The sequence below is a fragment of the Tursiops truncatus genome, chromosome X (genome assembly GCF_011762595.2).
Source record: "Tursiops truncatus isolate mTurTru1 chromosome X, mTurTru1.mat.Y, whole genome shotgun sequence".
NCBI classification, from domain to species: Eukaryota; Metazoa; Chordata; class Mammalia; order Artiodactyla; family Delphinidae; genus Tursiops; species Tursiops truncatus.
In genome coordinates, this window is record NC_047055.1 from 4584086 (window position 1) to 4599896 (window position 15811).

General features: G+C 44.3%; 1 long non-coding RNA gene across 30 annotated transcripts in view; it reads right to left on the reverse strand.

Annotated features, from left to right (window-relative positions):
- The window catches only part of LOC109550584 (uncharacterized), a 143129-nt gene extending 127324 nt beyond the window's left edge, over window positions 1-15805 (reverse strand). For 12 of the 30 annotated variants that reach the window (XR_012329351.1, XR_012329352.1, XR_012329350.1 and 9 more), the window contains exons 1-4: window positions 15412-15805; window positions 8302-8335; window positions 2073-2263; window positions 453-665 (exon numbers count right to left, since the gene is read on the reverse strand). This is a non-coding gene — a long non-coding RNA (uncharacterized lncRNA). Of the gene's footprint in view, window positions 1-452; window positions 666-2072; window positions 2264-8301; window positions 8336-14802; window positions 14860-15411 lie in introns of all 30 variants that reach the window. The other 18 variants (XR_004524397.1, XR_004524402.1, XR_004524396.1 and 15 more) reach the window with 7 other exon arrangements.
- Between the last annotated feature and the right edge of the window lie 6 nt (window positions 15806-15811).

The window sequence follows — 15811 nt, forward strand, 5'->3', positions numbered from 1 at the left end:
CAAAGACCCACAGAAGCCGTGGAGGGGTGGACGAGCCCTTGCCTTCCCTTAGGAATTGCCATGTGTTTAGAGAAGGGGGTCTAGATTAAACCAAACCCATTTTCAGAGCTGACTAGACATCCCAACAGGAAGCTGCAAGTGTCCCAGATCAGAAGCAGGGCAAAACTCAACACACAGCATAGCTCTGGGCTTCTGAAGTCTTCATTGCTCTTCCCTCCTCAGTCACAGGAGATCAGAAGTTCCAGGTATCCCGGGACTCAGCGTATGGGCTAGCAGACAAGCATAAGGGAAAGCTATCCCATCTCTGAAAGAGCTCTGAATGCAGAAGCTAAAAGGCTATCTGTCTGGGACATTGCAAAGAAGATTACTGTATTAGATGAAATGTGGGATTGATCTCTTCCAGCCCCAGGACTCGAGGAATACTAAAGGGGGGGTGAAACAATAGGGCTCACCCCAATCTCTGGTACGCTGCACTTTGAAATCTACAGATGACTTTCCCTCCCACTATTACAGTTGATCTTCACAACAGCTTTATGAAGCCAATGTAGTTAGAATGACTTCAGAGATGAGGAAATTTATGCAGAGGTGAGTCAGTGGCGCAAGGTCATGCAGCTGGTGAATAGTAGAGCTAAGATCCAAACACTCCTTTTATGGAAACACAACACCTGTGAACAGAAGATATTTTTCTGTTTTTCTGAAGCCCTATCACCCTTTCTGGAGAGCCTCCAGGATGAAGACCTTGCAGAAGACACAATCTAACTTTCTCTTGAAACATTCTTCACAGCTGTGGAACATACAGTCAAGGGTATCTGTGGCACTGTGGCAGGAAGCATAATAATTAGCAGAGTAAATTCTATTCTTGAGGGAGTTCCTCTTCCCTGGTAGATTCCTCAGCATGAAGCCCTCTATCTCCAAAGCAGGACATGGCCCCTGTGATTTACTGCGAGTGCCTATGTCTGAGTCCTTGAGAAGAAAACCGAGTATTATTTGTGTTTTACTAGAAGAATTAATACACCAAGGGGAAAGAATTTTGAGTAGAAGCACTACTGTGGGCTTCTAATGACCGGAAAGTAGCACTGCCTCATGCATTCAGACCCCAACAGTACGGAAGTTAGGACTGATATCTATGAAAAACTAGTTTCTAACCTAATTAATCTGGTACTAACTTAAATAACTCCTTACCTTTTTCATGCTAAAACAGAGGTCAGGGAAATGATGTACTAATGTAACAGTCTCCCTCAGTCTCAGTCATATTTGTTCATCTTTAAGAGTCTTTCTTCTTGAAAAGCAGTGATGAATCTATATGAAAAGGAATCTCCTAAAATGTCTCCCTTCAGCAATTATTGCAGTTCATGAAGAAATTTAGTTTGCAAATACTCAGAAAACAGGTGGACTTCTGATTATGAATGTGATGGAGTAACTTGTAGTAGACTAATACTTTCACCGAGAATAACCAAGAAATCCAGATAAAATTTTAAAATGTCTGTTTGAAGGCACTAGAGCATGACGAGGCAGCCAGGACTTTGGAAAAGAGAGGCAATGACACTCTGCAGCCATTTTTTTCCTCAGAATGTTTGCTGATTCTGGGCATGAGGTAAACGGGTGGGGATATGAGTGAGAACAGGAACTGAGGACCTCTACTAAGAGGAGAGAAACCAGCAGAGCACTGGTAGAAAGAAAGAGGGGAAACTGAGCCCAATATTCTGCCAGTTTTCCCCTCAAGATATTTACCAAACTCTGAAACTGCATTAACTGAAAAACTAAAGAAAAAAAAGAGAGACTGTCAAACTAGAATTTTAAACCCAGGAAAAGTGTCTTTCCAAAAACGAAGGCAAGATTTTAAGCAGCGTGGCATCATGGGTCTGAATCTCCCTAAATTTGAATCTCTCACATAAAACAGATAAAGTGCTAGAATAATAGAACAAAAACCCATAAACAACATCTACAACAAAACTAGGTAAAACATACCCCAATGAAACCCAAAATATGACCAGGTAGAGATCATCCACTAACAGCCATGAAACAGTAAAGTGTCAGCATCTGCTGAGAGGAGGAAGGGATAAAAATGGCACCTGCGGGCTTCCCTGGTGGCGCAGTGGTTGAGAGTCCGCCTGCCGATGGGGGGACACGGGTTCAAGCCCTGGTCCGGGAGGATCCCACATGCCGCGGAGCGGCTGGGCCCGTGAGCCATGGCCGCTGAGCCTGCGCATCCGGAGCCTGTGCTCCGCAACGGGAGAGGCCACAGCAGTGAGAGGCCCGTGTACTGCAAAAAAAAAAAATGGCATCTGAAATACCTGAAAATAGGAATACCCCAAAATAGTCAACATGTATTTACTGCAGAGCACAGCAGAACATTTTAGGAACAAAAGTCACAGGAAAGAAGGGTTCTGTACACGCCGATGGAGGAGTAACTACAAGGCGTTTGAGAGGCTGAGCAATGTGGGCTTGAGAAAATCTAAAACTTCATCTTCTACTCTGGGATGAAGTAAGGTGGAAGAAACGTCACTCCCATAGTTAAGACAAAAAATAAGCCAGATTAACTTCAAATTCATGAATTTTTCTACTGCATTGGAGAGCTGAGTTTGCAGAGCAGCACACTTGCCCAAAATCTGAGGAGATACAGTCCCTACCAGAGGAGAGGAGACGTGAGCACTCACTGATCTGGGGTAAGCTTACCAGAAACCAGTAAGAAGAGTTCCGCTAGAAACAAACACTAATGAACTGGTGAAGGCAGGTTATGGACTGGCAGGATAGGAGGAAGGCTCTGAGGGCCTCAGAGACTGGGGGGTCTGCACTCTGTTGCAAGCGCTTTCTCCACGAATCCTGCTGGGGGCTTTCAGAAAAGCTCAGAAAGAGCCCTAAGAATGGACCACTGCGATGCGGTCCTTGAAGAGAGGAGCGTTAGCCATGCAGGAGGAATACGAATCTCAACCCCATGCATTTCCTCTATCTCCCCCAGGGAAAACAATGCCTTTCTCTGTGGGGAAAGGACAACACACTCTAGGGCAATGGTGGAAATTCACTGCAGCTGGGAGAAGCAAATGGGGAAAAAATACTACTCCTGGGGGAAGGGCAGAAATATACACTGGGCACAGAACCACATACTCCTGAGGCCATACCGTGGACTTAGCACCTAAGACTGAGATTTGGGCAGAACAACAGAAAATGCCCACATCCCAGTTCCCCACATCACTAACTAAATAAATTCAAGTAACTAGTAACAGCATAATAGTACTGGGAAAGGGACAGAAGAGTAAACAGAGTATGCAAAGATACCATCTGAGGCACAGTGTAAAGGGAAGACCTAAAGTTCAGTGTCGAAAAGACATTGCTCTGGAAAACCAACTCTCATGTTAAGCACAAGGAATCACCATAGGAATTTGAAGTCTGTCGTGCACTGAGGGTGGACATAGCAACAACAACCTCAAACCCAATCCAACTCCTAACCAGGTTAACTCAAAACTCTGTTCTAAAGACCCAGCAGAAGGAAACATGTGCCCATTTCCAGGCATAAAATCTTCATACCTCATTCTCTACTGGCCTACACGATATGTTTGGCTTCAAACAAACAAATAAAAACACACAAAAAGGTAAGAAAAATCACATTCCCAAGAAACAAAGTGATCATCAGAACCAGAATCTGATATGACACAGACACTGGAGCTATCAGACAAGGAATTTTAAATAATTATGGTTAACATGTTAAAGACTCAAATGGAAATGGTGGACATTATGCAAGATAAGCAGGTAACTGCAGTAGAAAAACACACACTAAGAAAGAACAAAATAGAAATGCTAGAAATGAAAAGCACAGTAGCAGAGATAAAGAATACCTTCAATGGGCTCACCAGTAATCTCAACACAGCCAAAGAAAGAATCAGTGAACTTGAAGATCAGTCAACAAAAATTACCCAAATTGAAACACAAAGAAAATTTAGAAGAATATCCAAGATAATATAAAACAGTCTAGTATGAGTCCAATTGGAATCCCAGAAGACAGAGGGATGAGAGATTATTTTATTTTTATTTTTTATTTTATGACAACATAATGGGTGAGAATTTCCCAAAATTAAATGACACACACCAAACCACAAATGCAAGAGGTTCAGAGCCCCCAGTAAACCACCTCTTGGCATATATTCAAACTACTGAAAACGAAAGAGAAAATCTTGAAAGCAGCCAGAGAAAAAAGAAACTTTACATAGAGAGAGAAAAATAAGAATTACATCAAATTTCTCATCAGAAACCATGCAACTCAGAAGTCTATACCCAGAAAATATCTTTAAAAAAATGCAAGGTGCCATTGCTGGTGCCAATGTAAACTGGTCCAGCCACTTTGGAAAACAGCTTGGCAGTCAGCTCCTTAAAAGGTAAAACATAGTGCACTCTGCTTCTGCTGTAAAAGGTATAATAGTCTGATGACACAGGAGTGGTTTCACATTTAAAAAATCATCACCTGGAACAAAATAGAGAATGACTAGTATTATATAAACATTGTATCTTAAATAGTTTATTCAATCTCTTCAAAAAATAGTTTAATTTACTGAAATAAACATTTTTTAAATGTTACATATAAGTTTATCATGCAAACCAGAAATTTTACTCCTAGGTATGAAGTAAAAAGAAAACATATGTCCACACAAAGACTTGTAAGCAAATGTTCATAAAAGCATTACTTATAAAAGCCAAAAAGTGAAAACAATTCAAGTGTTCATCAACTAGTAAACAGATAAATAAACTATGCTATATCCATGCAGTGGAATACTGGAACAAAAAACCGATACATGCTACAAAATGGATGAACCTCAAAAACATTATGCTAAGTGAGAGAAGCCAGACGCAAAACACTCAATATTGTACAATTCAATTTACGTGAAATTCCAAAGAGGGCAAATCTATCGGCATAGAAAGAATATTACTGGTTGCCTGGGGTTGGGGGCGGAAAGGTGACTGACCTATGGTATGGGGATCTTTGGGGGTGATGACAGAATTCTAAAAGTGGATTTGGGTGATGGTTGTATGATTCTGCAAATTCACTAAAAATCACTGAAGTGTACACTTAAAAAAGGTCAATTTTACAGTATGTAAATTTTATCTCCATAAGGCTAACTTTTAAAATGAAAAAGAAATAAAGACTTTCTCAGAAAAACAAAAATAATGATGGAAATCATAGCCAGAAGTCTTACTCTACAAGAAATCTTAAAGAAGTTCCTCAGGCTGAAGAAATATATTAGGGTGAAACATGGATCTCCACAAATAAAAGAAATAAATGAAGGTAAAATACATGATTTTTCCTATATTTAATTGACCTAAAAGATAACTGGGGGCTTCCCTGGCAGCGCAGTAGTTAAGAATCTGCCTGCCAATGCAGGGGACATGGGTTCGAGCCCTGGTCCGGGAAGATCCCACATGCCGCAGAGCAACTAAGCCTGTGCGCCACAACTACTGAGCCTGCGCTCTAGAGCCTGTGTGCCACAACCACTGAAGCCCACAGGCCTAGAGCCTGTGCTCCACAACAAGAGAAGCCACCACAATGAGAAGCCCGTGCACCGCAACAAAGAGTAGCCCCCACTCACCGCAAATGGAGAAAGCCCGCGCGCAGCAGTGAAGACCAAATGCAGTGAAAAATAAATAAATTAAAGAAAGAAAGAAAGAAAGAAAGATAACTGGGTGTTTAAAGAAAAAATAGTAAAATATTGTGCCAGAGTAGCTATAATAACACCAGCAAAAACTTCAGGACAAAGAACACTATTAGAAATAAAGAGGATCATTACATAATAAAGAGGTCAATTCTCAAATAAGATATATAACAGAGCTTAAAAATACATTGGACAGGGACTTCCCTGGTGGCGCGCCTGCCAATGCAGGGGACATGGATTCGATCCCTGGTCCAGGAAGATCCCACATGCTGCAGAGCAACTAAGCCCGAGCGCCACACCTACTGAGCCTGCGCACCACAACTACTGAAGCCCGCGTGCTGCAACTACTGAAGCCCATGCGCCTAGAGTCTGTGCTCTGCAACAAGAGAACCCACCACAATGAGAAGCCCACACACCTCAACAAAGAGCAGCCCCCGCTCGCTGCAACTACAGAAAGCCTGTGTACAGCAATGAAGACCCAACGCAGCCAAAAAAAAAATTTGGACAAAAACTGATACTACTGAAAGGAGAAAAGGACAAATACACAATTACAATCAGAGACTTCAACACTCCTCTCTAGGTAACTGACAGAACATGTAGGCAGAAGATTAGTAAAGCTATAGGTTACCTGAACAGCACTATCAACCAATCTGACTTAATTGGTGTGTGTGTGTGTGTGTGTGTGTGTGTGTGTGTGTGTGTGTGTGTAAACGCCACTCAACACATTATTCTCAATTGCACATGGAACATTCATAAAGATAAATCATATCATGGGCCACTAAAAGAAAAAAACCTCAATGGATTTTAAAGAATAGTGATCATTAAAAGTATGTTTTCAGAACATACTGGAAATCAATAAAAGATATCTATAAAGGATACTGCTAAAAATAGAACTACCATATGACCCAGCAATCCCACTACTGGGCATATACCCTGAGAAAACCATAATTCAAAAGGATACATGTGGGCTTCCCTGGTGGCGCAGTGGTTAAGAATCCGCCTGCCAATGCAGGGGACACGGATTTGAGCCCTGGTCTGGGAAGATCCCACATGCCGCGGAGCAACTAAGCCCGTGCGCCACAACTACTGGGCCTGCGCCCTAGAGCCTGTGAGCCACAACTACTGAGCCTGTGTGCCACAACTACTGAAACCCACATGCCTAGAGCTTGTGCTCCACAACAAGAGAAGCCACCGCAATGAGAAGCCCGTGCATGGCAACGAAGAGTAGCCCCCGCTCGCCGCAACTAGAGAAAGCCCGGGCATAGCAACGAAGACCCAACGCAGCCAAAAATAAATAAATAAATTTATTTTTTTTAAAAAGATACATGCACCACAATGTTCACTGCAGCACTACTTACAATAGCCAGGACATGGAAGCAACCTAAGTGTCCATCGACAGATGAATGGATAAAGAAGATGTGGCATATATATACAATGGAATATTACTCAGCCATAGAAAGGAACGAAATTGGGTCATTTGTAGAGACGTGGGTGGATCTAGAGACTGTCATACAGAGTCAAGTAAGTCAGAAAGAGAGAAACAAATATCATATATTAATGCACATATGTGGAACCTAGAAAAATGGTACAGATGAACAGGTTTGCAAGGCAGAAATAGAGACGCAGATGTAGAGAACAAATGTATGGACACCAAGGGGGGGAAAGCAGGGGTGTGGGTGGTGGTGGTGGGATGAATTGGGAGATTGGGATTGACATATATACACTAATATGTATAAAGTAGATAACTAATAAGAACCTGCTGTATAAAAAGTAAATAAAATTTAAAAAAAAGATACATGCACCACAATGTTCATTGCAGCACTATTTACAATAGCCAAGACATGGAAGCAACCTAAGTGTCCACTGAGAGATGAATGGATAAGAAGATGTGGCATATATATACAAGGGAATATTACTCAGCCATTAAAAAGGAACGAAATTGAGTTGTTTGTAATGAGGTGGATGGACCTAGAGTCTGTCATAGAGAGTGAGGTAAGTCAGAAAGAGAAAAACAAATACCGTATGCTAACGCATATATATGGAATCTAAAAAAACGGTACTGATGAACCTAGTGGCACGGCAGGAATAAAGACACAGATGTAGAGAACAAACTTGAGGACACAGCAGGGTAAGGGGAAGCTGGGACGAAGTGAAAGAGTAGCATTGACATATGTACATTACCAAATGTAAAATGGATGGCTAGTGGGAAGCTGCTGCTTAGCACAGGGAGATCAGCTCGGTGCTTTGTGACCACCTAGAGGGGTGGGAGGGAGATGCAAGAAGGAGGGGATGTGGGGATATATGTATATGTATAGCTGATTCACTTTGTTTTACAGCAGAAACTAACACAGCGTTGTGAAGCAATTATACTCCAATAAAGATATTAAACAAAATAAAGGTCACTGTTAAGAGACTGAAAAGACACAGACGGGGGGGGGGGGTTTAAAAATCTCTGCAAATCACATACCTGAAGAAGGACTTGTATTCAAACTAGATAAAGAACTCTCAAAAATCAACAATACAATAATCAAGACAGTGTGGCGGTGGAGGAGGTGTAGACACACAGATCAGTAAAAGAGAATAGAGAACATAGAAATAGATCCACACAAAGATGCTCAATTGACTTTTTACCCCCAAAAAAGTAAAAATTGATAAATTATACCTCATCAAATCTAGAAAATTTTGCTCTGTAGACCCTGTAGAGGAGACATAAGGACAAATTATAGACTGGGAGAAAATTCTGCAGATTATATATCCCACAAAAGATCTGTATCCAGATTATACAAAGAACTCTCAAAACTCAACATCGAAAAAACAATTCCATTAGAACATGGGCAAAAGACATGAAGAGACATTTAACCAAAGAGGATATACAAAGGACAAATAAGGACATGAAAAGATCTTCAACATTGTTAGCCGTCCAGAAAATGCAAATGAAAACCACAATGAGATATTACTACAAGTCTCAAAGTGGCTAAAATAAAGAATTGTGGCAACACCAAATGCCAGAGAGGATGCCGGGAAAATGGATCACTTACATACGCTGATGGTTGAAATACAAAATTGTGCGGCCACTCTGGAAAATAGTTTGGCAGTTTCTTTAAAAACTAAAAATGAACTTATCAGATGTCCCAGCAATTGCACTTTGGGGCATTTATCACAGGGAAATCAAAAGTTACGTTAGTGCAGAAACCTGTACATGAATGTTCATAGCCACTTTGTTCGTAATAGCCAAAAACTAGAAACTATTAAAATGTGTGAATGGTTAAATTGTGGTACATCCGTACTCTGAAATAGTATCTAGCAATAAAAAGGAATGAACTATTGATACAGGCAACAACTTGAATGAACTTCCAGGGAATTATGCTGAGTAAAAAAAAAAAATCTAATATCAAAAAGTTGCACACTATAGTACGATTCCATGTATACAACATTCTTGGAAAAACAGAATTATACAGATAGAGCACAAAACAGTGGATTCCAAAGGTAAGGGATGTGAGGTAGGAAGTGCTGGAGGCTATAAAGGGGTGCGTATGAGGTGTGATGATCATATAGTGATGGTAATGATGTCTCAGTTTTGTACCTTGATTGTGGTGGAAGTTACACAAAGTCACATGTGTGATACAATTGTATAGAAACACACACTTGCATGTGTAACTCATAAAATCTGAATAAGCTCTGTGAACTACACCAATGTCAATTTCCTGGTCTAACATTATATTCTAGTTATGCAAGATGTTCACACTGGGGGAGGCTGAGTGAAGGAACGTCCCTGTAGGTTTCTTTGCAACTTCCACTAAATCTATAATTATTTCACAATAAAGTTTATAAATTTAACAATAAGAAAATAAGCACCTTTAGATTCAAGTTTGAGAAGCACTGGGTGCAGAGCAGGGAACAGGAAACTATGTTCTTCTGCAGACCAAATATGACCCACTGCTTGCTTTTGTAAGCAAAGTATTATTGGAACACAGCCATGCCCATTCATGGCTGCTGAAAAGAAAAAAGGAAAGGAAAGGACCACTATTTTGTAAATGGGCAAAAGATCTGAACAGAAAATTCACTAAAGAAGTTATATGGATGGCAAATAAGCACACGGAAAGATGTCCAACATAAGTAATCATCAGAGAAATGCAAATTAAAAACCACAATGAGGGCTTCCCTGGTGGCGCAGTGGTTGAGAGTCCGCCTGCCAATGCCCACCCTGCTTGGTGGCCACACAGACCCTGGGTTGGCTGAACCTGTGTTTGAATCCCAACTCTCCCTGGGCCAACTGGGAGAGCTCAGCCGAGTCCCTCGGCGTCTGCGCTCTCGGTTTCCTCATCTGCCCAGTGGGTCTAACAGCACTGGTCTTGCCAGGCTGATTCCAGGACTGAAGGAGGTGAGATGTGGGCGGCACCTTGGCCCCAACTCCTCTGCCTGGGCTCTTCTTCCTCACCGCCTCTGATCTCCTGTCCTCCCAACCGAAAGCTCACCTCTCTGGAGTGGACTCCTATATCACCACCTTCCAAACCCTGCCCACTCCTCGGTGCACAGCTCAGAGCCCGCCTCCCTCTGGAGCCTTCCTCATCTGCCAGGGAGATTCATCCCGGACTCTCCTGAGGCCTCACAGCACTTCAGATGGTTCTGTGGAGAGGGTCTGGTCCTGCCTGCAATGAGATTACTGACACACCCGCCTTGCTGACCCACCTCGCACATGCTGACCCCCAGGGCAGGGCCGATCTCATCACCTGCTGAGTCCAGAGCAGCACAGCAGCGTGTCGTGGCATCAAGCCTACGAGCGCCGCGTGGCAATGAACAGAACTGTTCATCGCCACCATCTGTCAGCATCTAGTCAGTGTCTCCTCGGGCAGGGGCAGGCTCTGGGGACGGTACCAAGGTGACCTGGGTGGGATCATTATCCTCAGAGGGATTGCAGTCCAGGTGGGGTAACAGGGCGCGCACACACACACACACACACACACACACACACACACACACACAACAGAAACCGCCCAAGGTAACCTTGAACAAAAAGAGTACAACAGACAGGGTTCTGGAAGGTTGTAGAGAAGGAACGGTCCTGAAGCCAGCCTCAGAGGCTTCAGGAGGACACAGAAAGTGAGGAGGGAGGGCACCTGCCGTGAGTGAGCAGCGTGGAGGACTGGGGACCGGGAGAGTCAGGCTGCGGGAGTGGACAGTGCGGCCACTACCAAGGATGCAGGAGAGGGCCGCCGTGAGGAAGGCCACGTTAGGGTCACAGCCTCGTGAAGTGTACAGAGCAATGGCTGAGCCCGGGCCCACTGAGGGCTCATCGTCACCCCACGAGTTGAGGACTATTTTTATTGTCCTCATCTGACAGATGGCAAGCTGAGGCCAGATAGGTGCAGGCATTTGAAAGCCAAGCTCTGGGAGCCAGGGGTTGCCCCGGGCAAAGCTGTGTTTTAGGAAGCCTGGTTATGCTACAGGGGAGGCTGGGGTGACAGGGGGCCGGAGAGGGATTAGAAATCTGCTTGTGTCACGTGAGCAAAGGCCCCAGCTTTAAGAGAGCTCAGGAAACACCAGAAGAACAGGATGTTCTTCCAGAAACTTCTTCTCCTTGAGGATTCTATCTGCGGCTCCTCTACTCCTCACTGCTACTTTTGTAACGGGGGTAGGGGTGGGAAACTGAGTGGGAGGGGGTGACGGGGAAAAGACGTTCTTGTGCTTTGTAAAAGGTGTCCGAGGAAGGCTCAGGCACAGACCCTCCAGAGGTAACCATGGTGAACTGAATATTCTGGGGAAGAGTCCACAGCCCCAGCCTCACCATGCCCGGCCACAAGTTATGCCTCCCTCCTCGGAGATTCCAGAACCTATGAGATGCACCTTTCTTAAGGCCCCTTCTGCTTTCCACCTGTCTGTCTGTGGCTTGTCAGCAAGTTCCCTGTCTTCTCCATCTCTGTAGACCCAATGCCTGGCGCCAAGGAGGTGCTCACACACCAGAGAGTGAGGGGAGCAAGGAAGGAAGGAAGGAAGGAATGAGGGTGTCCGATGGCCACTGACAGAGCTATTGATGGACGAGTCACCACACGGTCAGCTTCTGGAGGAGGGGAAGGTGGGCACACTCCCTCTGTTTCCCACCGCCTGATGCTAAAGAACCTCCTGGACAAGCCCTTGGAACACACATCTACTAGACTGTTCACCTCGCCAACTGAGCACAAAAAGAACACCTCTGTGTTGGGATCCAGCCTCCCTGGCGTTCAGTCTCCCCTCGCTTCCTCAGACGGTGCACGTGCCACCTCTGCCCCCGTGGGAAAGCTTTCATCCTTCTTAATGAAGGGCTTGGGCAAAGCCACAAAGAACCTTCTGGTCTTCTGCCATATTCCACATAGGACATGTGACATTTACACGCACTGGCTACTCTAGCAGTTGAGCTTTCGTGTCCTTGCTAAAGTGGGTTCCCCACCTTAGCCATGACATTACTGAATTGAAACAAAGGCTGACAAGCAAAGCTCTATAGTCTGGTAAAGCAGCTGGTCTACTGGACACACACAGGAGGAGCCCCAGCAAGGAGTGCAGAAGACAGAGCACTCTCCCAACACTGAACCTGGGGCACTCAACACAGCACTGGATAGAAGGGATGGAGGCCATTTACACGAAGGCTTCTTTCTAGGTGCCACGCCATTAAGATTACCAAGAAAGCACATGGATGCCAGACACACCGACAGCTGTCCACAGTTCTAAACCTTCACTCAGACCTGGAGCGTGGAGACAGGCCTCGGCCAGGGTCTGAAAGCAGGTCATTTGTTTCTGCCAGAAGTTCCCTTAGACAAGTGTCCATTAACTCTCAGAATGAGACTTCCTTATGATCCAGACTACAACCAAACCAAAGTGCAACTCTTCTCAACAAAGTGCGACGGCTTCTTAACCCACACTGTGCTCTTTACAAAATATTTTACAGAGGCTGCCGGCACTCAAAGTTGGGAAACAAATACATTCTGTCTGCTTCATCCTTCTCCTCCATCCCAGGTCAGTTTCCACATCTGTATAATTGAGAATTTTGCCCTCAACGGAAACCACTCATTCTACACAAATTTTCAATTTGTAATATAATCAGAGTATCAGTAAGTAAAGAACTCAGAATCAAAGGATGTGAAACATCAAAGGCATTCTGTGATCAGAGCCTTGCTTTTCAAACTGATATCCATGGACCAACAACTTAGGCATCAGCTGGGATCTGCTGAGAAGTGCAGAATCTCAGGTCCACGCCAGAACTTCTGAATCAGAAGCCACATTTGACAAGATCACCGAGGGATTTGAAAGCACACTGAAGTTTGAGATCTAGATCACTGGGTTTCAAACTCGGTTCTGTGGAATGCTTCATGGGCCTTTAAGAGGAGTGGGCCAGGAAGAGATTGGGAAGAAGAAGGGGTGTGGGGAGCAGGCCTTACTTCGGCTGAGCAGCCTGCCTCTGATCTCTTTGGGAGGTTGAACCCCCAGCCAGACTAAGATATTCCATGGGCACAAAGGTTGGAGAATCCCTATTCTAGACCAATCATCTCATTTTCTACATGGCACAACTGAGATCTTCCAAAGAGCATAAGGGAATTTTACCAAGACACATCATAGTCCCTTGAACACTGTTAGAGAACTCTGAAATTTACCAAGCCTGGGAATCAAGCAAAATCTTCATAGTCATTGTTGCCGGAATAACCTCTAACCTGCAAAAGTAGAAGCAAAGACAGACCCCAAGCCCCAGTGGAAGAGGACATGACGTCCAAGGCTGTGCCCTGGAAAAGCCCTGTGACATTAGTGGCATTTTGCGCCACCTGGTTTTCAGGAGAGGAGAGAGACGCACAGAGATAGTAAGTGCCAAGGCTACACAGGAAAAGAAGAGCTGACACCCCAGCGCAGGTCCCCGGGCCCCAAAGCCCAGGCTCTGGATTGCATCATTCACATTGTGAGCACACACTGGCAGCCCCTCTGTGTGCCCCATGCACTGGCCCAGCCTATGAGCTACATGGACACACATCCACTCAAAAAAAGGGCAATCCATCCTCACGGACCCAGAGGATACAAACAATGGGCTCCCTTGCCAATGCCTGGGCTCCCAGCATAAGCCCTACATACGGAAAATGCAAACTCAGTTGCTATATCTTCATGGTAACAAGCATTAAGAATCTGTTTTAATATACATTGTTATGTATCTGACATCTCTATGCCTTGGGAAAGGTAGAAAGATCAAGAAGGCAGAAATGGTCAGAGGGGGAATAGGAGAAGAAATACTTTACAACGTACTGACATGTTAGTTTCAGCACCTCGTTTTTACATTCATACCCCCCAAGCACTGCATAGAGCTTTCTGCCATGGAAGCTCTTATTACCGACCATCTTTAATTAAAACTGAAGTTGCAAAAAAAACAAACCACCCAATCAAAAAATGGCCAGAAGACCTGAATAGACATTTCTCCAAAGGAGACATACAGATGGCCAACAGGCACATGAAAAGATGCTCAATGTTGCTAATTATTAGAGAAATGCAAATCAAAACTACAATGAGGTATCATCTCACAAAGGTCAGAATGGCCATCATGAAAAAATCTACAAACAATAAACGCTGGAGAGGGTGTGGAGAAAAGGGAACCCTCTTGCACTGTTAGTAGGAATGTAAATTGCTGCAGCCGCTATGGAGGACAGTATGGAGGGTCCTCAAAAAACTAAAAATAGAACTACCATATGATCCAGCAATCCCACTCCTGAGTATATATCTGTAAAAGACAAAAACTCTATTTTGAAAGATACATGCACCCCAATGTTCATTGCAGCACTATTTACCATAGCCAAGATATGGAAGCAACCTAAATGTCCATCGACAGAGGAATGGATAAAGAAGATGTAGTACATATACACAATGGAATACTACTCAGCCATGAGAAAATAATGAAATAATACCATTTGCAGCAACATGGATGGACCTAGAGATTATCATACTAAGTGAAGTAAGTCAGAAAGAGAAAGACAAATATTCTAAGATATCACTTAAAAGATAATACAAATGAAATTATTTACAAAACAGAAACAGACTCACAGACATAGAGAACAAACTTACAGTTACCAAAGGGGAAAAGCTTGGGGAGGGATAAATTAGGAGCTTGGGATTAACAGATACACACTACTATGTATAAAATATATAAACGAAGTCCTACCGTATAGCACGGGGAACTATATTCATTATCTTGTTATAAACCACAATGGAAAAGATTCTGAAAAAGAATAGTTGCTGTACACCAGAAACTAACACATTGCAAATCAACTATACTTCAAAAAAAAGATGAAGTTGGAAGAGCTGGCCAGCAGATGGCACAATGAGGAAACAGCACATTACTAGCGTCAAACCCTCCTGTTATTTCAGCCAGAAAGCTGGCCCCTTTCCCAAAGCCTCCTCGGAGTATCATCTGGGAACATTCTAGTTGGGCGATGCAACACACCAAGGCCACCCTCCCACATTGTCTTGTCTTCACCGCCTGCCCTCCTCCTTCAAATGCAGTAGGTCCAGAGGCAGTAAGCGAGGGGCCCACATGGCTACTTCCTCCTGGCACTGGAGGCTGCCACAGCTCAGGCCATCGGTGAGCTGCTCTGGGCAAACCCACACCACGTCTTCTTTCTCTGGGTCATCAGCAGCAGCAACTCCGCTCAGCCTGGGCAACTCTGGGTGCCACATGGGGCAAATCAACCTTCTGGTGCGAGCCAGGAGAATCTGGCCCCAAAGCCTGCACCCCCACCCAAGCAATAACCCTCAGAACATAAAGACCTACCGGCGTCTCTCTAATCTTCTTTCTGAAGTCAGGAACAAGAATTGGAAACCTCATCACAAGCCAGGAAAAGGAGGCCGCCTGCAGAGAAAGGCGCACGTGTACAGATCGGCAAGGACAAGCACCTGCACGCGGAGCGACACCTTACTCACCCGCGTGCCGCTCTTCTCTAACTGCTGCCTGGCCTGGGAGGCACACAGAGGTTTGTCAGATCACCGACTAACCAAATGAGTGAATCGATCAATTCTTCTCAGGGAGAGAAACAGTGGTTTGCCTTTAAAAGCGCAAGTGAGGGCATTGATCTACTGTACGCAGCGCACAGGCCTGACTCCTTAGGGTGGCCTCCGAGTTGAACCCAGTCTGGTTTCCCAGCTTCCTCTCCCATGAACTGGCTCCACAAGCA